Below are 24,956 nucleotides of genomic sequence, written 5' to 3'. Positions count from 1 at the left end.
GGCTGGACCCACACTCTGTTGCAGAACTCGGATTCACCAGTGGCTACTGTGAACTGATTCAGCCTGGTCTGCCCTCCGATCCATGCCAAATGTATGCTGGTGGAAAATGTTCCATGGCCTGTTCTGGGCTGATTCCTATCATGTTTCTTGCACTTACCTGTGAAACTAGATCATTTTAACCAATAATATTTTTTCTATTTTTCCAGTATCTACTGTTAGTTTTAAGAATCTCCTCCATATGATCTGACTTTCTCAAGCTAATAGAAGATGTTAAATATGTTAACTATGTTAAATATGTTCTTATAATCAAACAATAATTTACATTATAAACATTGGAAATTAAAATAATTTTTATTAAATTCTTTCATTTTGTAAAAGAATGAACTGAGACTTCAAGAAAATCAGCTCTGGAAAGTCCTAGGAGATCTAGAGTTCTTGCCAATGTTCAAGGCCACATTATTCCTTCTGTGTTTGCTTGATTAATTTTTATACTCTGATGAAAAATTTGGAGCAAATGGAAACGTTTACTCATGTATATATATGTGTAAATTCAAGGGACATATTTCCACACTCTGAGAGGTTAATGATTCTTGGTGCTCATTTTTTATGATCTTTCTATAACCAATAACTTTCAAACTTGTACCATTTCCCAAAAGCCTTGCAGCCATTTGGCTCCTCTTTTTTCTTCCAGAAACAAGGAGGGGCAGATATTTTTGCTGTGTTTATATCACAGACACTTCATATTTCTCAGTGACTCTGTTTTAATATTTTACTGTGGCTTGCCTTCTGGAAAACTCCACTACAGAGGACCTACTAAGATTTCCTCTTCAGAAATCAAACACCACTGAATTGCTTTGTTTCAAGGTTATTTGAATAGCTTCCTGAAGAATTGTTTGTACAGTGATTGCCAATTTTCTGCTTGAGAGGTTTATGATCAAATTGTCTCTGGTAGTTTTCAGTTTGGATTCTTTCTACTGCTGGAGTTTGAGACCATTTGCTAGCACATGTTAGAAATCTCTTTTCCCGCTGTAACGAACACATGCAGTTTTATGCACCTGCAGAAATGAAATATCCTGAGCATATGGCTTAAAAACTTATAGTTTTGTGAAAACATAAATGTATACTGGATTTAAAAGCTGATATATGGGAAAGATGTGGGAGAAATATTTTTCAAAAGAAAAAACTAGAAACCATGATTTTCTAAGTTAAACTCCAAGATATAAAAATGCTTGTAAGTGATAAGTAATGTTACCTTCAATATGGCAAATGCAAACGTGCTCAAATAAGTTGACACAAGAACCAGTAGCATGCAACAAAAATTTTGATTTGTCAATAAATAAATTCACTTCCATAAGGCTTTTCTTTTATTCCATTTTCCAAATTTCAACTATTGTCAACAAGAAAACTAACTTTCTCAAACTGTACTCCTCATCTTATCTTGATGTTATTTACGATGATTTTTCACATTTTAAATGAAAAGTGAAATGATGGCATTGTCTGTGAAATATTATTAAAATAACACTGTATATTATATGTGGAATTAACAGTTCAAATGTGATTTGCACCCTACAATTTCACTAAAATTTTCAGTTGCTCTATGTTTCAAAATTCTGTGTAACAACAGCAATATAAGGTTGACTTCTTTTAAAAGAAACTAGAGTTACTTAGAAACTCTAGATTTCTTTTTTTATATACTTATGTCTCATTTTCTGAGGCAACAAATTGAATTTGTAAATAGTTCTATTTAAAATTTTCACAATCATTTCTCCTGACTCAGTAATTCCTGTCCAGAGGATACATACTTTGACGTCTTAGGACTAACATAGAAATAAATAGATGATACCTGTATAAGTACAAGTACATCCAAGAAAATATAATTCAGTCACCAATCTAAAATTAAAAATTACTAAATGTATTAGTGTAACCATGGTTTGTCACAATTTGTAGATAGTTCTCTGAGAATGACACATATTCAGGAATTGATGGTGATGATAATGTAGCCAATTACAAATTAGTATGAAGTGTTTTTCAAATATTCACATCCATGAGAAAATATTTTTTAAAAGTTGTATATTTTTATATCATCTATATGCAAAGCAGCGTACGTTATTCTGTGTCCAATAGGAGATTTGTTGACATTCAATATAAAGAAGTATGAGAATCATACTAAGGATACAAAAGCTTAGCATGGCATGAGTTCTTTTTTCTGAATGTTCTCATAGTTCATTCATGCTGTTTTACGCTATAAAGGTCTTCCTTTTATAAAATGAAATAAAATCCTAGTGGCTAGGTATTGTGTATTCTTATCCACACATGTCAAGATCATTTGGGTTGTCATTATATCTTAGCTGCAGTGAACAGTGCTACCATGAACACAAGACTGTTAATATTTAACAGCCCGATTACATTTATTTGGGGAAAATGCACAGAACATAATTTGTGAATCATATGATCAGCTGTTGTTGTTGACTTTTGGGAGAGATTGCACATTTTTTAAAGAAACTACACTATTTTGCATCAATATAGTTATAAAATATTTGCAGAGTCTAACATGTGCTCAATAATTACAACCCATTTAATAGGCATCAGGTGATAATATCATGTCAATTTTATTTCATGCTCCCTTGATAATTAATGAAAGCAAGGATAATGCCATATCATTTGTATGCCTGCTTACTGAAAAGTATATTTTTTGAACCATTTTTCAGTCACTATTTTCCCCAGAGTTGCAGGCATTACTTACATGTATGTTCATGCTGATAAGTTCTACAAATTTCACATGGTCTCTCCCTTCCAAAGTTTATCTCTTATGGCTGAGTATTTACTTTGAATGGATTTGGTTTAATGTAGCTGAGATAAGTTATTTATACTTGTGTTGCCTATACTTTTGGTCATATTCATTTTATTGTGTTTAGATTTGCTGTCAGATAATTGTCAAAACATTTTTTGACTATTTTTTCAAATTGTTTCTTTAAGTAAATTCACAGTTTCAAACCTTAAGTTTATGTCTTTAATACATTTTGAGTTTACTTGTCTGTATAGTAATTTATGTGTATGCTGATAATTTATGAACATGGAGAAAATCCTCTTTCATTATTTTGCTTTTATGTATTCCATTTTCTCAATATAAATTGCTAAGAGACTAATATTTTATTCACCATGTTTTCTTGGGATCCTGTTTAATAAATAAATATCTTATACATCTATGCACTTAGTTTTAAGCTCTCATATTAGTCCATATGCATGTTGTGTATCATTTTAACGTTGTATTAGTTACTATAATTTTGGGGATGTTTTCACTATCTTATTATGTATTTACTGAAAGGAAGAGTAATGGAGTGTGTATGTGTACAACAGAGAGATAGCTTTCTTCTATCCACTTGTCAAACATCAAATGGTCACAATAGCCTAGGGTAGAACCAGGAGCTTAGTAGATTCCCCAATTGGATCAAAAGTAATCAGTATGAGGGAGAATCCTTTTAAATTTTCTTTTATGTGGACAGCAGCGCCTTTTTTCCAGAATCAGTTAAAGATAAAGCAAAGAAAGTGAACAATAGACCAATAACTTTGATGAGCATAGATGGGACTCAGCAAAATATAAGCTAACTAAATCCAAAAATTCATATGAAAGATCATAGAATCAAGCCAATTAGGATTTGCTACTATTATAAAGAAATAGTTCGACATGTTCAAATCAATAAATGTGAAGCATTTCATTAGTAAACTGAAGAAAAGAAATAAAACTAGGACCATCTGCTGCTGCATTCCAAGGCAAATTAGTAAGGAACAGTATCAACTAGTATTGACTGAGTGAGCAAGTAAGATTGCAATGAACATGGTGGCTTGACCCATCAATTACCCATGCCCTGAGCCTCATGCTACAGTTTTATCATATGTAATATATTTTCAGTTCAGGAATTGTGAAACTTCCAGTTTTTCCTTTCTTTTTTTTTACTGTTGTGAATTTTTAGGTTTCATTACATAAATTTATTATTGCTTTCAATTTCTCCCTTTAAAAAACAAATGTTAGGGCCCAGCGCAATGGCGCAGTGGTTAAGGTCCTCGCCTTGAACACACGGGATCCCATATGGGCACCGGTCCTGGTCCTGGCAGCCTGCTTCCCGTCCAGCTCCCTGCCTGTGGCCCGGGAAAGCAGTCGAGGAAGGCCCAAAGCTTTGGGACCCTGTGCCCTGGCTTGTATCCTGACACCACTATCATAGATTATAGTGGGAGAAATAGGGAGATTATGTTATAGTATCTGAATCGAACTGAAGTTAAAATGGCAAAAACAAACACCTAATGTCATTAACATATCTTAAGAAGGAATATCTTGATTTAAAAATTCATTTTTTAATATTTATACAAATAACATATTTGATAGATGTGAAGATATAAAAGCAGAGACAAAATGCAAAAAAAAAAAAAAATGAAAGGAAACGTAAGACTCCAATAGAAAGCAATACACTTTAACAGAATCAAAGCAAAAGGAAACTAATGGTTTTAAATACATTGAAAACAATCAATACAAGAACACTTTAGGTTACGGATAATAAAGATGGCCAATTCAATGTAATAATGAAAACGAGGCAGGATATGAATTAGAAATTAAACAAAAGGATGAAGTTAATGAAAAAGAGCCAAAAAGACATCAGGGAAAGGAAGAACAGGATAAATTTTTAAAAAGCATATATATGAGAGCCTCAAAAAAACAGAATAGATCAAGTTGAAGAGAGAATATCTGAACTCAGCATTTTGAAATATCCCAGTCACACAAAAATGATAAATAAAATCACAATGAAGGCAAACCTCAAGGCATTGGAGACACCATTCACTGAGATCTCTGGCGAAGAGAAAGAAATAAAAACCCCACTTAAAACAATAGCCTCACCGAGCACTTTCCTCTTTAGAGATGAGTGCAAATATCTAAGGACAGGATAGCATGCCAACTACATATGAACAAAAATAATTCTACTTACAGTAAGTTATACTTACTTTCAAAAGAACAATTCAAAAAGAGAATTCCAAAATTTGGTAATGTTCCAAGTCATATTTCACAGAGTTCCATTGATAAACACCAGTTATTCAGCAAAAGTTACAGATCATGAAATAATAGAACGAAATAATCTAATTTTAGAACATGATAAAATTACCAAGAATGCTATATCTGAAAACATCTTTCATAAATGAGAAATGAATAATATTTTTTTCAAGATGAAAAAACATGCTAAAATTTTTCACAGCAAGACTCACTCTAAAAAAGATAACTGATAATTCAACAGGTAAAAAGACGTGAAAATGTTGAAAACTATGAAACCCATTAGAAGAACAAAAGCATGAAAGATAACACAAAAGTCTAAAATCATGCCAACACAAAAAGCATCCAAATCACAAAGATGATACTAGGGTCAGAGTAGTGGATGTGGGGGACGAAAAGATGTGAAGAATATTGTTTCATTGCAGATAGGGCCGCAAGGAACTTCCCACTGCCTGACAGGGCTGTCTCTGCAACCACCTGAAAGCAGCTTCACCTTCCCTTGCATGAACATGGGACCACCTCTGTAATCTATTCAGGCACTGTTTGCTCCTGCAGAGTTGTTTTTTGTTTTTTGGAAAAGGGCCTTTTATTATTTATGCTGTCTTGGCTGTCCCCATGGACCTTATGCTAATCAAGGAATCTATGTTCAGGGTTTCATTCTTTCCTTGATCTTTAGGTTCTCCTTTTCTTTGTGATAAATTTCTTTCCTCAACTGATTCAAGACTGAGTTACAGAATAAGAATTATAGTAGGAATGTGTTACTGATTGATATGCACCCTCTATTGAGAAACTTCTATTGAGAGCTTTAGGTGAAACAAACAGCAGAGTTATTCTTGAGTACACCCACTTGACCATGACATCAAAAGTCTGTGACTGCTTCTGTATTAATAAAGGGGACAGCTTTCTTGAATTGTCCATTTTGATCCTAAAATTGTAGTGGTCCATTTCTCTACACCTATTCCATGCACCCTTTCCGAGTACTGAACTAGAGTGGAGCTGGACTCCGGCAGATGAACACCAACAGTACGCAAAACAATAAGGAATAATCAAAATAAACAAAAAGTAAGCAGGAATATGTGTCATTAGTTAGTGTATACTCATAGTAATAAAACTTGCTAAAATATCATTGTGTGTAACAGATCACCTTAAAGTGTTAAATGTGTTGAATATTAACTGACATGATGTAATGTTAACCTGCTTAACCTGTGTTTAAGATTTATGGAACATTAGTTAACATAATACAATATAACTTCTTCCATTAAAGTATGTAGCAGTATTTTTCAGAGATTATGTTCATTGGAAAAGCAGATCAGGTTTACTGAGAAGATGAAAGAGAGAGAAATATCGTTCACTCACTGTTTCATTCCCAAGTGGCTGCAATGGCTGGAACTGGGCTGATGCGAGGGAGTTTCTTCTGAGACCTTAGGGAATTCTCTACTGCTTTCCCAGGAGGCTTGAGAATATTTGGTGCTATTTTTTTTTTCTGAAATTTGGTAAAGGTAAATAATAGGCAGATATTTTCCTGGGTTTTTCTTTGATAAGAATGTTTAATTACTGCTTCAATCTTCTTTCTCAGTTTTTTGTTTATGCCTTAGTGGATACCTTAACCATTAGTTAGAGACTTTGTTTCTTACGCAGCATTTTTCTTATGTTTCCCTGAAATTAGTATAGCCATTCTTGATTTTTTCTTTGCATAAAATACATTTCCTGATGAATGGATAAAATAATTAACATCATTCTAAAAAATCTCACTTTCCCAAAATATATAAAGATAATGGAATTGAAATGCAGGAAATATATTTTGTACAAAGAAAAACAAAATCAAGAGTGGTTACACTCATTTTGGTATGTTTAATCTTATGTACATACTTTAATATGGAAGTACAAAGGTTGCAGTATCTATATATTTTTGGTAAAGTGAGGTTTTTTTTAAATGACATTAATTATTATATCCATTCATCCTTTTACCAATCTTTACACTTCTGTATTAAAGTGTGTATATATGTATATATGTGCTTAGAAAATAGAGTAGCAGAGAGAGGCAGATAAAAACAGAGAAAGACAGGGAGAGAGGTTTTGCATGCTCTGCTGAAATGGCTTCAATAGACAAGCCTAGTCCAAGAAGAAGTCAGGGGTTAAGTTACCAGCCAGTTCTTCCTCCAAAATGGCAGAGTCCACTACTTAGGCCATTTTCCACTTTGATTTTAATTGCATTAGAAAGAAGCTAGTCAGGTCCGGCACAATAGTGTAATGGTTAAAGTCCTCGCTTTCCCACTTCCCTTCCAGCTCCCTGCTTGTGGCCTGGGAAAGCAGTCAAGGATGGCCCAAAGCCTTGGGACCCTGCACCCGCGTGGGAGACCTGGAAGAAGTTCCTGGCCCCTGGCTTCAGATTGGCTCAGCTCCAGCTGTTGTGGCTGCTTGGGCAATGAACCATCAGACTGAAGATCTTCCTCTCTGTCTCTCCTCCTCTCTGTATGTCTGACTTTCCAATAAATAAATATATCTTCAAATAAATACATAAATAAATAAATGTAAATCAATGACACTGGTAGACACAAAATAACTCCATGACTGAGAACAAACGTGTAAGTTCATTCCCCTTTATAATGGCAGAAAAGAAACTTAAATACCTTGAAATAGACCGAGTCAAAAAAAATGGAAGACCTCTATAATGAAAAAAAGAATCAGAATATGACATTACAAGAAACTTACCACACTCCTCCATTGACAGGATCAACATCATCAAAATGTTGATATTACTGGAAGTTATATACAGGTTTAATTTGATCCCAATCAAAATTCCACAAACTTAATTTCTCAGAAATAGAAAAATTGAAACAAAAGTTAATCTGGGAATAGAGAGAGCACAAATACACGAAGGTATATTGAATAATAGAAACAAAGCAGGAGGAATCACAATTCCAGACCTAAAGATCTGCCAAATGACCCAGGTATCCCACTTCTGTGAATATATTCAAAGGAAATGAAATCTACATATGAGAAAGTGATCTGTAATCCTGCATTTACAGCAGTATAATCTATGATAGTGAAGACATGGAAGTGACGCAGAAGCCAGTAAAAATAATAGTGGATAAAGAAATTGCAATATATCTACTCAATGGAATACTAATTGGCCATTAAAATGAATGAAATTCTACCACTTGCAATAAAATTGTCCCTGCTAGAGGTCACTATGGTCTGTGAAGCAAGTCAGTCCCATAAGGATGATATCATATACTTTCTCTGATATAAGGAAATCTTCATGCAAAATGAATGTGTGTGTATATGTACGTTATATGCACATATTATCTAGAGTATTTGTGCAATGGAGAAAACTATACCACAAGATGGAAATACATTGCAGTATGCATCTCTACTTCAGAATAAGAAATTAACTCCTCTGCCTAATGCCATGGCCTAGCGGCCAAAGTGATTGCCTTGCATGCACTGTATCCCATATGTGCTCCAGTTCATATTCTAGCAGGCCCACTTCCCATCCAGCTCCCTTCTTGTGGCCTTTAAAATCAGTCAAGGACAGCCCAAAGCTCCTGTCTTTGGATAAATAAATCTTTACAAAAATTAACGTCTAGTGACACTGTTAGATAAATCTTGACACTAGAATGCCTGACTTAATAACATTGCCTATACCTACAATGTCAGGATACAATTAAATAGCAGAATGACCCACCTGTAAGTGCTGTTGAGAGGCTAAAGGACTGTTACTGCAGAGAGGAATACAGTGGAGAATGTGCAAGGGAAGGTGAAAAGGGAACTCTCTGGGCCTAAATAACTGCAGCATGAAAAATAAAGAATTTAAAAAACAAAAGCTTGCATGATTTTTATTTTTTTCTACTTTTGGGTAGATTGTCATTTGTAATTATGAATATTATTTTAAATTTATAAATCATGTTACATAGTACAGGCATTTTAACAGTAGTAACTTTTTACTATAAAGACATTGGTAACATTTTAATTTTTATATACATTCTTCAATTACTTCTTTGTGATTTTCATTGCAAAGATCTTTTAACACCATTATATAAATGTACTTCTGTTTATTTTTATAGCTATGCTGAATAAGATGACTCAATTTTTTATTTAAGGCAAACTTCGTGAAAAGTCCAAGATAGATTGACCATGCAGAACACTACTGATGAGCACATATTGATTTGATCTCCTATGCATGTACAGAATGTTTTTATAAACTATAATACAATTATAGTAGTCTTTATGTATCTGTATATATGGATTCCTGATAGCTGTAAAAAGCAATGGTTTGACTTGCTCCAGTATTATTTCATATTTTACTATATTCTATTTCATATTCTACTATATTCTATATTCATATTTTCCTAATTACTGTTGGGTAAAACTTCCATAACCATATTAAATAAGAATTGGGAGAGAGAATCCCTTTATTTGATTTTAGATCTCTCACATAATAATTTCAATTTTCCTTATTCAATAAGGAAATGGATTTGTAACTTACATTTTTAGTATGTTGAGGTATGTTCCTTCTATTTCTTTGTTCAACCTTTTTGCATGACTGAATTTTAAAATATATCAAATAATCTTGCTGGGTTTGTTGAAATCATTTAAAAAATAATTTATAATGCTATGTGATGCATTGTTTATTGACTGGATTGTGCTGAGCAATGCATTCAAATATCCCTAGGATGCTTGCCACCTGGTCACAACTTTTTTCATGTGTTGTGTTTGGATAGCTCAAAGGTGGCTGACATTCCTCTTCACTTTTTTCTGCTCTTAAAGGATTTACTTGCTTATTTATTTGGAAAGGCAGACTTACAGAGAGAAGGAGAGACACAAAGATCTTCATCTACTGGTTCATTCCAAAGTGGCCTCAGTGGCAGGAGCTGAGCTGATCTGGAGCCAGGAGTCAGAAGCTTCTTCTGCTCTCCCAGGACTGTGTAGCTGAGACACAAGACAGTGCCCATATGGGATCCCAGCTTGTTGCAAGGTGAGGATTTAGTCACTGACCATCATGCCTTGCCCTCAGCATTTCTTAATGAGTGTCTAGTGAAAAGATACACATTAGCTTTTGTTGGCCTGAGAAAACCTGTCTTTTCACTTTGCAGAATAATATAGCAATTTTCATTTATATGTTTAATTTCAATACTAGAATATTATCTCACTGAAAAATTCTCAGTCATGTTTACCTTGCCTGTTTTAACGTTCTCTAAGGAATTCATCTTACTTGATATTTTTTGAGGCTCTCAGATTTAAATATTGACTTACTTCCTAGATTTGTGAAGTTTTCCACTAGTAGCTTGCTCCTATCTCCAGGTTTTCAACTCCTCCTTTTTCTAGAACTTTAACAACACATTGAATCATTTGATTCACTTGATAATATTCCCAAAAGTCCTTTTTAAATTATTTCTCTTTTCATTTTTAAAATCTTTTTCAGCTTCCTCATACTTTCTTTTGCTTAATATAGTCTCTGATTGAATTTCTCTTTGGGAAATTCTTACTTCAGCTACTATCGCTGCTAGTTTTATGATTTATTTTTGGTATTTTTAAAATTTTCTAACTCTGTTGAAATTCCACATGTGCTTCTCATATTCTCGATAAAAGTTCAATCAAGAGTATTTAACAGTTCCATTGGCTAACTCAATATTAATCTATTTGCATTTGTTTTCCTAAAATGTATATCTTTTAAAAAATAATTATTTCAAGATTTATTGCTTTTTAATTTTGTTTGAAAGCCAAAGTTACACAAAGTAGGAAAGAGGGAGAAAGATGTTTCATCTGCTGGTTCACTCTTCAAAGGCCACAATTGCCTTAGTTGGGCTGGTCTGAAGCCAGGATCCAGGGACTTTCTCTGGGTCTCCCACATGGGTGTAGAACCCTAGGAACTGAGCCATTCCCTGCTGGTTTCCCAGGCAATAAGCAGGGAGCTGAATAAGTGGAGCAGCTGTACTTGATCCTGTGCCAACAGAAAATGCCTGAATCACAGACTGTAGCTTAGCCTAATATGGCATGGCATTGTCCCCCACCCCCCCTTTTTATTTTTTACCATATAGTTTTCTACTTTTTTTTATTTCTTTGAGCAATAGCTGCAAATTAGACAAAGATACCACTTCCTTTACTTTCCACAATCAACCTGTCCAACTGAAACAGTCATCCCTCTAGATAACCACAGGTGCTAATGACCACTCAATCCTCTACCAGTCCACCCTATTTTCTCTGCTGTTGGCAGGCACAGGGCATCTAAAATATGCCATTTTTTTAATTGCTCAAGAAAATAAAACTAAAACCAATTTCTTGACAACTGGCATTGCTCGATGTTCTGTCAAAGTTTTTGTCATCTCAGAGAGATGGGCTTATGATGGTTTTGTCTGTTTCCTCTGCAATGGGCTGAGAGGAGGGATGATCATGACTTGTTACACGGTAGATGAAAATGCTCTTCTTTGTTCTCATTTGCTCCAGTAGTCTACATTATGTTGTGTCATGTTTGACCCACATCACACTGATAGAAGTCAGTCTTTTTGGATGGCACTAGAAAAAAAAAATAGTTGTCACTATAAATACAGATTTAGTTCTTCACTCTAACAAAGAGAAACTAGGTGCTGTTATTCCTCATGGTGACCTGAGCTTTGTGGTGACACTGTGGTGATGGCTACACCAAATGCTTAACTCTGTTCTGGCTGTGCTTTTGATAGTTGTTTATTCCAGGCCATACCAGCAGACAAGGAATACAAAGCCTACTAATTTATTATTTTGAAGTTTTTAAAAACATTGGAGAAATGCAAATTGGGACTCATTGTGCTGATCTGGGAAGAACATGGACTTCACTGCAATTCTAACCCAAATCACTTTTTATTCTTCTTTCTATGCATGTGCTGCATCCTCTGAGTTCTCTGAGACATATAAAGCAAAAGACCTTGGAAAAGTATCTCAACCATCATCTGTGATATGCTGTGAGGTGGATTGTTTCCTCATGATCATGCTGTGCCAGAAATAGGAATTCTGGTAAGATAATATGCGAAATCTAAATATCCCAGTTTCATGCACCGATGTTGGGCAGGAGTCTCTCAACTACTTTTCACATTTCTTATTTCCCACAAAGTGAAATGATTCCAGAATTGTCATTGAATTATTATGTATATTGGAAGATTTTCCTATTCTGCTCTTTTTGATGTCAATCAACTTTTCTAATTTCAAATAAAATACTTTATATGAGAAGTTTAAGTAAAAGTTTTCATGGAATGTATAAAATAAGCACATTTGGAAATCAATCCACTTGAAGCTTGTGGGATCTGATTCCTCTAGTACCCTGTTGCCGGAGGAGGTGAGCCTGCTGCCCACCATCCAACCTCCCAGTGCATGTGAGAAACACAGATGGACAGGGGTTCTGTCTAAGCAGTTCCAATTTATTTGGAAAGTACAAATTCTTATGTAGGGTAATGAACAACAGCAGGCCAGGAATCCCAGGAATACCAGGAGGGGAAAAACAGTAGCCAATTACTAGGTGCATGACTGTGGAAGCCACCTCCCATAGGCCAGGGGCAGGTGAACGAAATGGCCCTGGTCAATCAGTTTTTCTTTGAAACGACTTGACTCCTGCCCTGGTTCATGCCAGGGCTCTGTCCTTGGCCGCCATCTTGCTTGCCATGTGTAACCCAGTGACCTTGACTATTAGTTGCCATCTTGTTGACTAAGTGACCTCTTTGCCCTTGAGCCCCACAGAAGCTCATATATTAAAGAACAAATAAGAATACTTAAATATAAAGGCCTAGAAAGAAATAGAGATCAGTTAGGGAGAAAAAAAATATCTCATACCAGATACTGAAATGAAGTATGAATAATGATCAAGCATGGAAATGTTAGCAAACTCCTAATGAGAAAGGACTGAAATTTATTTTAACCACATTAGCTATTCTTAATTGAATTTTAGGCCTTAAGAGTTAGTAGCAGCTCTATGTACACTTAAATGCATGCCATTTCTTACAGCAGAAGTCAAGCTTCACAATAAAATTCAGTAATTAGCCATCTTTAGATGTAGCCGAAACTAGCAAGTGATTTTACAAGTTATTCTTAGTAGTGTTGGGGCATTCTTTAAATATTACCAATATTAAAATAACTAGCTTAACAAAAGATTTTAGAATTGATGTGACTTTACATATCATCTGGTCAAAAAACCCTCAAAACTAATTAAGCCATGTTGGCTCATGTCGAATCAGCCTGTAGGCCTACTGCACTTTAGCTGGAGAATGGAATTTCCTTTAATATATTGCAATCCTCTTGATGACTCATTAGCTTCATTCTATCGCTTTACCCTTAGGGCTATTCTAGTGAAAGCCAACACAAATTTAGTGCAAATTCTTAACTCCTCATAGAAAATATAATGGTTTATTCCCACTTAGAATTTGTGATGTCAATTTAATTTTCACACAGAATGCTGATAAAGAGTAGGAATAACTGATTCCTAATCACGGGATTTTAGGGCTGGTTATTGAGCAGTTAAGGAAACCAGCAGAGAAAAAGATGTTCGAAATAAGTTGAGACAACATTTACAAACCCAAGAAATGGCTTCTCACCTAGTCATAATAACATTGCATATTTGAACAAAGCTGTTCAATAGTTTTAATATCACAATTTCCGGAACTAGAACTGTGTGTGGGATACTTCAGAGGAAAAATATTTCTTTAAATACGAAATGGTTTTACAGATACAAAAATGTATATAAATCTCAAAATATAGCACCCAGGGCGAAGGCTCAATGGCTAAATCCTCTCCTTGCATGTGCCACAATGGCATGTGGTCACTGGCTGTCCCAGATGCTCCACTTTATACCCAGCTCTCTGCTTGTGGCTGGGAGGGCAGTAGATGATTACCAAAGCCCTGTGACCGTGGACTTATGTGGGAAACTGAAAAGAAGCTCCTGGCTACTAATTTCAGATCAGCTCCACTCCAGCCATTGCAGCCATTTGGAGAGGGCATCAGCAGTAAGACGATCTTTCTCTGTAAATCTGTCTTTCCAATAAAAATAAATAAATATTTTTTAAAAATTAAGTAGAATTTGAATATAACTTATACAAATGTATAGCAAGTCACAAAATTATGATTGTATGGAGTCAAAAATTCTGTAACAATTGACAGTAGAACTTAAATGGTTAAGGACACAACATTGAGGACAGAGAGATACATAACAAGGTACCGCTAATTTTTTATCTCCAAAGATAGGACTCATACTGAAATCTGAAATGAGATAGTGAAGGTAAACATTTTTCTCTACCTAGAGTAATGAGTTTAACTGGATTGGAGGAACAGGGCAATTGATCTCTTGTTAAGCAAACTGTAGGTTCCAATGTATTAGTTGACTTTTTGAAATTGTTTTAGGCAGCACATCCATTCTCAGTATGAAATATTTCAGAATTTGAAAATGAGATTTTAGACAAAGTAGCAGTTCAGAGGATTACGTGAAACACAACTGCTTGTCCTCAGTTTATTTTTGGCAACTTATCCAAAAGTAAAAGCATTATCTACTTATATTTAAAGAAATTCCTGGGCATCACCAGTGCCTCCTAAGGTCTGGAGTAGTGAATAGCTGGAGTCAGAAGCCTGCACGAGGTATTGACTGCTGTAATTCTAACACTAGGACCTGGTAATGGCTTTGCGAATACCTCTATTAATAAAGAGTTTTCTAGTTGGTCACCTTGGTAGATATTCAGGTTGATTCAGAAAAATATGTACAGATACAATGCTAAATACGTACCCTGTACTTTTGTGTCACAGCAATTAGTTCAGTAAATTTCCAAAATCATGTTTACGCCAAAGTGTGCATGCCTTTTAAACAGTAATCTCTTCGTTCCTATTCCAGTGTTCAGGCTTGTTTTCCCACTCTTTTTCTTCTTCCATCTCTCCTTTCTTCTGCCCTGCCTTTCTTCCCAGCACAGATACTGTACATATTTTGTATGAAGAGCCTTTGCATCCTTTACATACTGTAACTTATTTCCTCTAAAGGGCACAGATCAGAGACATGAGTTTAGCTGAGCATTTAAAAAATCAGGAAAGATACTTAGATCCAGTATTATAATTATTTTTAAAAGTTCATTTATTTTTCTAGATTTACTTTTTGTTGGAAAAATAGATTTGCAGAGTAAAGGAGAAACAGAAAGATCCTCCATATTCTGGTTCTGCAAATGGCCACATTTGCTGGAATTGAGCCTATTCAAAGCCAGAGGCCAGTGGCCTCATCCAGATATATGCCATGCAGGTTCAGAGTCCCAAAGCATGGGCCACCCTCAATTGCTTTAGCATGCCACAAGCAGGAAGCCAGATGGAAAGTGAAAGAGTGGGGCATGAACCAACACCCATATGTGGGATCCTGTTGATTTAAGGGGTGGGGGAGGGCAAGGTAGCCAATACAGCCACTACCAGTTCCTAATATCAGAACGATAGCAGTCAGTATCTCATTCAGGTTTCTGACTCCAGCTATTCACTACTCCGTACCTTAGGAGTAACAATTCAATTCAGTTCACTGGTAACAATTCAAAATGGACAAGTCTCCCTCTCATGGAAGTTGGAAACCTAGATTAGATTCACAGTTCCTGGCACTGAGGGGTCTTTAGGACATTTTGGAAATTGCAGTTTGCTCTCAAAGGGGCCACAGTGGCTGGAGGTGATGCCAAGCCAGGAACCAAAACTTCTTTGCTATTCTCCCACATGGATGGAAAAGTCCAAGGACTTAGCTAATCCTCTGCTACTTTCCCAGGTCATGAGCTGAGAACTGGATCTGAAGCAGAATAATGGGAACACCTACCAGCACCCAGGTGGTATGCCCTTGATGCTGGCAAATTATTACCTTGCAATAACACAACACCAGCCCCAGAGTTAACCATTTCTTACAAGTTTGACCTCAGAATTCAGCATAAAGACTGTCGTTCCATATATTTCACAGTATGTTAATTTTCAATGCTTGATTGATAACATATGACTAACAGTTTGTTAGATTATAATGCACTTAACAGTTGAAGTTGGAGTTGAGGTTCGTGATTTCAATGTTAAATATATGGAGTGAGACACAAAATACAATGACATTTTAAAAAATGTTCAGGGTCTGGCATCACGGCTTGACGGGTTAATCCTTCATCCTGGGATGCCAGCATCCCTATGGATGCTGCTCCTTGTGGATTTCCTAGTTGTTTTATTTTTGATGCAGATCTCTGTGTATGGCCCAGAAAAAGCAGCAGAATATAATCCAACTCCTTGGAACCCTGCACCTATGTAGGAGATCCCAAAGATTCAACCATTGTGGCGATTTTAGGGAGTGAACCAGCAGCTGGATGATTGTCTCTCTCTCTCTCTCTTTCCTTCTCTCTCTCTCTCTAAACATGCACTTCAGATAAAGTCAATCTTTAAAAAATAGAAAGAAATGATTTAATCCCAATTCTTTTTATTTAATACTCAAAACTTTTCCATGGATATTCCTTAACCACAAGTTTCATGAATTCAGTAAACACAGCACAAAAAGAGCTTTCAGAAGTCAAAGTCTTGTCAGCATATCTGCTAGCAAGTCGTCAGCAGTACTGGTTAGCAAACCGAAGCAAGAAGAGCTTAAGTTGTGATAATCATCATATAAATATACATCTTATAATTTTAACCAGAATAAGCATTCCCTAAATATGGAATGCCTTCCTCCACCCTATTCTTGATCTGAATATTGGTATCAATGGTATCATATACAAAGAGTCTATTAAGTATTTGTTTCTCATACACTGAGGTTTTCCTGCTTAAATAAGTGTGTGGTGCCAGACTGGATCCCAAAATAGTTAAGAAATGCAAGCTAAGGAGAGTCAACTGCTTTAGACGTTATGTGGTCCTGGAGCGAGGCTTGTATGAAGCCAATTGTGTTCTTGGATTATATAATGTAAAGGTACTTAAAGTGATATAGGAAGGAACAGCCAGGCTTTTCTATCAGGTGTTGCAAATTAAGACAGAAAATTAGAAAACGTGAAATAGTTAACAACAAAATATCAAAAAAATTGAATAACACAACCTTTTCCTTGTCTATTCATTCATCTTAATATGTATCATGTTATTACTGCTAATAGCATATTTTCGTAGATAGGGTGCATAAGAGGGAAAATTTTCAGATACTCATTGACTGAAAAATAAAAATATTCCTTAATGTGGCAGTGAGGATAAGTGATGAGACTTTTAAGAGGAAATTAATTCACTGGGCATGTTACAGTCAGAAGGAATTCCTATGGTTCATATGAGTACAGACTAGCCATCAGGAATAGGGCTTATTCTCTTTTTTTTTTTAAGACATTTTATTTTTATTGCAAAGTCAGATATATAGAGAGGAGGAGAGACAGAGAAAAATATCTTCTGTCTGATGATTCACTCCCGAAGTGACCACAACAACTGGATTTATACCTTTCCAAAGCCAGGACCCAGGAACTTCTTCCAGGTCTTCCACATAAGTGCAGGGTCCCAAGGCTTTGGGTCATTCTCGACTGATTTCCCAGGACACAAGCAGGAATCTGGATGGGAAGCAGAGTTGCAGGGATTAGAACCAGCACCCATATGGAATCTTGGTGCAAGGTGAAGACTTTAGCTGCTAGACCATCTCACTGTGTCCAACAGGTCTACAGTTTGATTTTACTTATTGCAGTTGGTACACACTCTTTGCTTGCAGCCACTTGTGACACAATCTCCAGCAAGTTCCAGGTATGGGTTCTTATGTTAGATTTCCACCGTGGTCTCCACAGCCCCAACTCCTGGCTCACCAATCTGCACCTCCTGTGCTATCATGCTGAGGCTGCACCATTGTCTGCAACCTTTTTCTCACTTCCGGTTCGAGCAGGTCCCAGGATTAGACAGACACTAGATATCCTACATACCTAGGTTGTTGTTGGTGCTGATCTTGCTGGAATCTGTTGGATGTTAGGTCTGGGTGCCACACAGACCTGTTTTGACCCATTTGATATCACAGGCAGTATTATTTTCTTGTGGGACCACTACAACCTACTGAATTCAGTGAGTTCTCATGCGCTCAGCCCATGCACAGTTCACTGTTGTCCCCTGCAGTCCTAAACTTTTGTCACACTGACATGCCCCTACTAGAGTTCTTGATCTGCTGGCTATCAGGTCTGAGGGCCACCCAGACCTGTCTTGGGTGGAACCTGTAGAATGTAATGTCACTTCAGTTCATTGAGTCAGAAATGAGCCCACTCCCAGCTCAGTGTATGCTCAGTCCTTTTCTTTGCCTCCTTATTCAAAATGGCACCCAACTTTGCTCCAGGGTGCTGACTGAGCTGTGAAATCCACCCTGTTCTTGCACTGTCTGTCTGTGATTTGCTGCTCTGTCTCTGCTCCTGGTCAAGTCAAACAGACTAGCTGGCCGGACAGTTTTTTTTCTGGGTTCAGTTCCTAAGCTCACAATGAATGTCCCTTCCCATCTGGTTGCTGGTGGAGTTCCGGCTGCTGGTGGAGTTCAGATCACAATTAGCTGAATGCTGCTGGATTATCAGTCACTGCAACACCACACTGTTGTGTCTGCTGCTATCCTGTGTCTGTCATTCTTCAGGTACCCCTCTGCTGTTGTTCTGTTCTTTCCTTTTTTCTGGAATGTATCCTCTCTGCTTCATCCTGATTAAATGTTTCTCCGTCCATTTAAACGTGTCCTTACCCCATCCTGCCATCTCGATTCTTCCTTCCTCCTGAGTTTAAATCTCACAATGCCTTTACCAGAATTGAAGCCATTGCTAGATTCCGCTCAACCTCCAGAACCATGTGTCAAAGTAAAATCCCTTGGCTGGGGCCCGGCACGGTGGCACAAGTGGTTAAGTCGGGCGCCCATTCTAATCCCGGCAGCCCCGCTTCCCTTCCAGCTCCCTGCCTGTGGCCTGGGAAAGCAGTCCAGGACAGCCCAAAGCTTTGGGAACCTGCACCCGCGTGGGAGACCTGGAAGAGGCTCCTGGCTTCGGATCGGCATAGTATCGGCCGTTTTGCTCACTTGGGGAGTGAATCATCGGACGGAAGATCTTCCTCTCTGTCTCTCCTCTCTGTATATTTGCCTTTCCAATAAAAAAAAATAACAAAAATAAATCTAAAAAAAAAAAAAATCCCTTGGCTGAAACAGTGGTGCACAGGCTAATCATCTGCATGTTACTTGGGTGCCAGTTTGTGTCTCAGCTCTTCTGCTTCTGATCCAACTGCCTGCTTATGGCCTAGGGAAGCTGTGCAGGATAGCCCAAGGCCTTGGACTCCTACACTTCATGAAAAACGTGGAGGAAGCTCCTGGATCCCAGCTTTCACTTGGCTCTAACTAAGCCTTTGTGGCATTTTGTGGAGTAAACCAGAAGATGGAAGAACTCTGTCTCTCCTTCTATCTCTGTAACATCTGCTTTCAAATAAATAAATAAATCTTTTAAAAACATAATCATTTGTATGCTGCCCAGTCTCATTAATTCTGCTACAGACTAGAAAATAGAATAAGACATTTAGTTAAAAAAATATTACAAAGAGAATAGTTGAAAGCAAATCATATTTAATAGATACTTTATGTAAGCTGTGTACATCTTTTGCATGGATGTGCATAACTATGTGTAATTCCTATAATTATTAATGTTTAGCCTTTCTGAACTCAGCTTTCCAATATCTTAATGTTTATGCCTAAGAGAAAGATACTGACAGCTCATTTAATAAAATTTTGTGCCTGGATAAAACTGTGTAGATTCTCATTAGATTTTTTTTCTTGATAATTCAATAACTTATTTTGCAGGATTGTATGGCTCTTTTGACATAACCACACTAAAATGGATTTTCTGTCACAGTGAAGGAGGAACTTGGAGCTACATGTTATTAGTAGTTACTCTGTTTTTCTAATTTCTTTGGTAAGGGCACTGTATGTTTTGACTTTAAATATACAGTGTTGGTTATCATTTCTTATATTCCAATTATTTCAGTTGTCAAACTAAGTCATAATTGTATAAAATTCTATGTGATTTGGACTTATATTTGTCATTGGTCTATGTTCTTTCAATATCACAGTTTCAAAAATGTGTTTCATTTAAACAAGCAAAATGAATTATATGGTTAAACAAGTACATTTATGACCTTATATAAACTTCAAAAATTATAAACAAAAATAAATGTAAAATGTGAGAAAATGAAAAAAAATGTGAGAAAAATAGATATATCTGCCCTTCGTTTCTCTTTGGGTGCATTTCAGAGTATGACATCCTTAATGATAAGAATCATGACCTAGTCAGTATCATCTCTAGATCATGCATATGCAGTTAAAGAGATGGGTGATTGCAGTCATGAAAGACACTTTTGTTAATTTCTTTAATTACTTGGTCAACACAGATTAATTTCCAAGCTATTAAATTATGTAACCTACTGGGATTTAGCCACCTGCTACATAGCTTTTTGTATCTTATATTCATTTTTTATCCTCATATATTTGCATATTTTGAATAATATTTCTCAGAGAAATATTATTTTAGAAATTTTCTCCCAGATTGTCATTTGTCTTCAACCTCTTCGACATTGTCTTACACAAGGCCAAAGTTTTTAATTTTAATGAAATCCAATTTATTACTATTGTTTTTCCTTCACTATGTTTTGTTGTTGTTTATAAATGATGTCACGAAATTGAAGTTGTCTAGAATTTTCTCCCATGTTACTGAGATTGTTCTATTGTTTTTTAATGATCCAAACTGAGTTTATGTTTTTAGTGGAATAAGATTTGTTGTTGAGCTTAATAATCTTACATGTATGTATGTATATTTCCAAGTTCATTTGTTTTTTATTACAAAGTTTCCATTTTACATCCTCAACCCCCTGATGTGTTTAGTTTATAAAATTTGAAAAAACTATAAAAGAAGTACATGTCTGCTAATTATAAAATCACTGTTAATTTTACAACAGTTCCTTGGAATTATTTGTTTTTCTTTATTATAAGATGGATTTTTCAAGCTCTCACATCTGGGAATTTTTAGTTGGTGCTTGGTGTTTTGCAATTTAGCTTATTTTGGTAATGACTATTTACATATTTCTATAAATATCCTAGAGCTTTGTTCTTGCCTAAATTTGATTTGCAAATGGTTTGGCCCTTCCAGAGTTTGATTTCACTATTTTCTAAGTGTGATTAATCTGCTGAGACAAAAGCAAGTTTTAATTCTTGCTTCCTCCCCCACCGCACCCCACACAAATTATAGAGATGAATGCTTTGTGGATTACATTTTCCAGTCAGTCTGATCAATCTACCTAACCCTGTTTGAAGTTTGGGCACTCTTTTCTTGAGTAATTCTAGGGTGTAACTTCTCTACTTCTGAATAGTTCCCTCCTGTTTGTCCTGCTCAGCGCCGTGTGGAAGGAACAGTGCAGGAAAGAGCTTGTGTGGATCTCTGAGCTGCCTAACCTCCTCCAAACACTGCCCTTTTGACTCAAGTTGCTTGGATATCTTCAGACTCTATACCTGGCTCCTCAATCCAAACTGTACCAGGTTGAAGTCAGAAACTTGAACTACATCCATTTTTCCATATGAATATCAGGGACGCAAATAATTAGATAATGATTCGTTGCTTTTCCAAGACACAAACAGGAAGAACCATCAGAAGTGGGGGATTTGAGATCCCTCCAACGTTATGGTATTATGTGTTAGTTTCCCAACAATTAACTGGCTGTTGTGATGTCCATCCCTAAAAAAAATGGTTTTAAACAAATTATTTTTATATTTAAATGTAAACATCTTTAAAAATGTCAAAAATACAAATTTTTTTTCCCCAAAGGAAGATACTGAATTGTTTAGCATTACTTTTAGTGGTGTAAATGACATCTAACTTCTATTCTTACTTGTTTTTTTTTAAGTAAGGAATGCCACTAAGAAAGCAATTATTTGTATGCAATGTTCATGGGAAATACCTATAAAGAGACACTATTTTTTAAGATGCTAAAGAAAGTTTGAATTCACACTTATTAATGTAAAGTGAAGAAACCAAATAGAGGTTCCAACTTCCCTTATGGATGCTGACTCAATTCCCAGTTGCTCACTTCTGATCCAGTTCCCTTTTAATGGCGTGGGAAAGTAGAGGAGGATGGTTTAAGTCCTTGAGCCATTGCATGCATACAGGAGACCTGGAAGAAATGCCTGGTTCCTGGCTTTCGATCACCTCCACACCAGTCTTTGTGGTCATTTGGGGACTGAATGAGAATATGGATGGCCTCTCAAAGTTTTTTCTTCTCTCTGTTCCTCTGCCTTTCAAATATAAATAAAATAAATGTTAAAAAAAGATTCAATTCATTTTATATATTAAATCATGTGAAAGATGGTAACAAATCTCTAACTATACTCAACTACCAAATTAGAGAAGACTGCATTCAAGAAGAGAAGCTCATAAATTTTAAGGTATATTGTAACAAACAAAGCAGGGAGTCAGACTCTTCTGCTAGTTATTTATTTATTTATTTACTTATTTATTTATAAAGATTGATTTTTTTAATTGTTAATAACATTGTATTATGTGATACAGTTCTACAGGTGCTTGGATTTCCCCTGCTCCTCCCACAACCCTCCCCCCATGGTGCGTAGCCACAGTTCAAGTTCAGTTGAAATTTCTTCGTTGCAAGCACATACCCAACATTGAGTCCAGCATCTTATTGTCCTGGTAACTTTAACAGCTTCTTGGGGAGGTCTTCCCTGGTCTGAAGGTAAAGCTAACAGAGTAAATTTATTTTTATTGCAAAGCCAGATATATAGAGAGGAGGGGAGACAGAGAGGAAGATCTTCCGTCCAATGATTCATTCCCCAAGTGACCACAATGGCTGGTGCTGCACTGATTCAAAGCCAAGGGCCAGGAACCTCCTCCATGTCTCCCACATGGGTGCAGGGTCTGAAGGCTTTGGGCTTTCCTTGACTGCCTTCCCAAGCAACAATCAGGAAACTGGATGGAAAGTGAGCTCCTGGGATTAGAATCAGCACCCGTATGGGATCCCCAGGAACTCAAGGCAAGGACTTTAGCTGTTAGGCCACCGCACCTATTCTTCTATTATTTAAAGCAAAACAGAGTGCACTGCTCACATCAGTGTCAGGTACCTGTAGGGTAAAAACTGAAGTACTCAGAAAAAGTGAGTTGATGTGCTAGGGGGTGAAATTAAGTGTGCACCAAGGAGACATCCCACCTGACAACACTGTATGAATGCTATAGTAAAAGAGCACAAGGCTGGAAAGAATTATTCACGTCAGTCTATTCTTTCGGTGCAATTTCAATATAAGATCTCTGAAATGGGAGTGTCTCAATGTGTTAGGGCAGTTTAAAACACTATGACAACAGCAACAACGTAACAAGATAGAGTAGCTTAAGAGCCACACAAATGTGCTTCCCATAATTCTAGAGGATTTCACAGTCCAAAAACACCAATTGTAGAAACATGTTTGATGAGAACTCACTATACACATCTAAACCCTATTTGACTGGGAAACACTACCTCGTCCAGAGACATGGGTCTTATCGTGATAGTTGTACATGGAGGAAGAAACGTGAATTTTATGTGGTCTCCTTTGCTAAGGGCTTCCTTCCAGGGACCTAATCACTTCAAAAGGCTGCAGACTCCAGTACCATCACATTGCAGATTACATAGTGAGGTATAAACTTTTGGAGAGCTGGGGCAAAACACTCAGAATATAGCAAAGAAAAAAAAAGTTTTCACTAAATTCTTGACCCAGAGTTCTTCATTTTCTGTTTCTCTCCATGAAGCATGTAAGGTAAATGCAACTTAAATTAATAGTGACCAACTATCACTCATATTTTCTGTGGTTTAATATTAACATTACAAATTATCTCTAAATGATATTTTGGATGTATTAAAAGACATTCTATTTTCTAGCTAACAAGGAATGTATTTCCTGAAAATTTCCTCAGATTAGTTCATTAAAGTAGCACATCTCAGATTAATCCTATGCCAATTAGAAATTCTATTTATCTAATACTAGCATTTGAAGAGACCACTTCAGAAAATCAACAGATAGGACCTAACTCTAGAGAGGAGAAAGATATTGCAAGCTCTGTTCTCAAATTTTTATTATCCTCTTTCAATAACCAACACATTGAAGCTGTTAAGTGTGCATCATTTTGGCTATGAATAAATAAATAAGCATGTTATCATGAAGGATATAGAATACATTAAGGAATATCATAACTAGTGGGCATTGTTGTTCATTGTGTAAACCATCACACTGTTCTGTGTGCTGTACCAGCATGCCAGTGCAGATCCCAGATACCTGTTTCCTAGCCAACTTCATTCTAATGAGGCTGAGAAGCAGTACATGACTACCTGAATGGTTGGGTGCCTGTCGGAGAGAAACAGAGTGTTCTATGCCCAGGGCTTCACCGTGGCCTAGCCTCCACTGTTGCCACAGCCCTTTGAAGAGAGTACATGAAGAATGAAGCTGTGTCTCTCTTTCTCTTTCAAACAAATTATACTTTTACTAAAATTATTTGTTGTTAATCATAAATGTTATGCACTGGACCTTAGAGAATATGATATTTTACATTATGTGTGTGCGTACTATATGAGGATGAATCTGCAACCACTTATCTCAAAACTCTCTCCAAAAGATACAGAAAAAATATCAACTTAATACGACCCATGAAAAACCAGTCAAATTACCTAAAAAATGTAAGTGTGAGAAAATTATGAGGTACAAGCAAAAAAAAAACATTACAGCATAGTCCCAGAATTGCTCATACATTTTTTGCATATTATGCTCCAAAACTGACCCCATCATAAAAGATTACCGATATCGAACTCGAAACTAAGAATTGTAAGCAGCTTGAAACACTTAGAAGTGAGTCAACACGAAGCTGATAACTCCAGTTCATAGGGGTTAAAATAAGCTTGAACATGTAAAGAATTCTGACTAGATTCTTTTTTTTTTTATCCTGGA

Source organism: Ochotona curzoniae, unplaced genomic scaffold, assembly GCF_017591425.1.
Source record: "Ochotona curzoniae isolate NIBS_2020 unplaced genomic scaffold, NIBS_Ocur_1.0 scaffold_3890, whole genome shotgun sequence".
Lineage (NCBI taxonomy): Eukaryota > Metazoa > Chordata > Mammalia > Lagomorpha > Ochotonidae > Ochotona > Ochotona curzoniae.
This window is presented reverse-complemented; position numbering follows the sequence as displayed.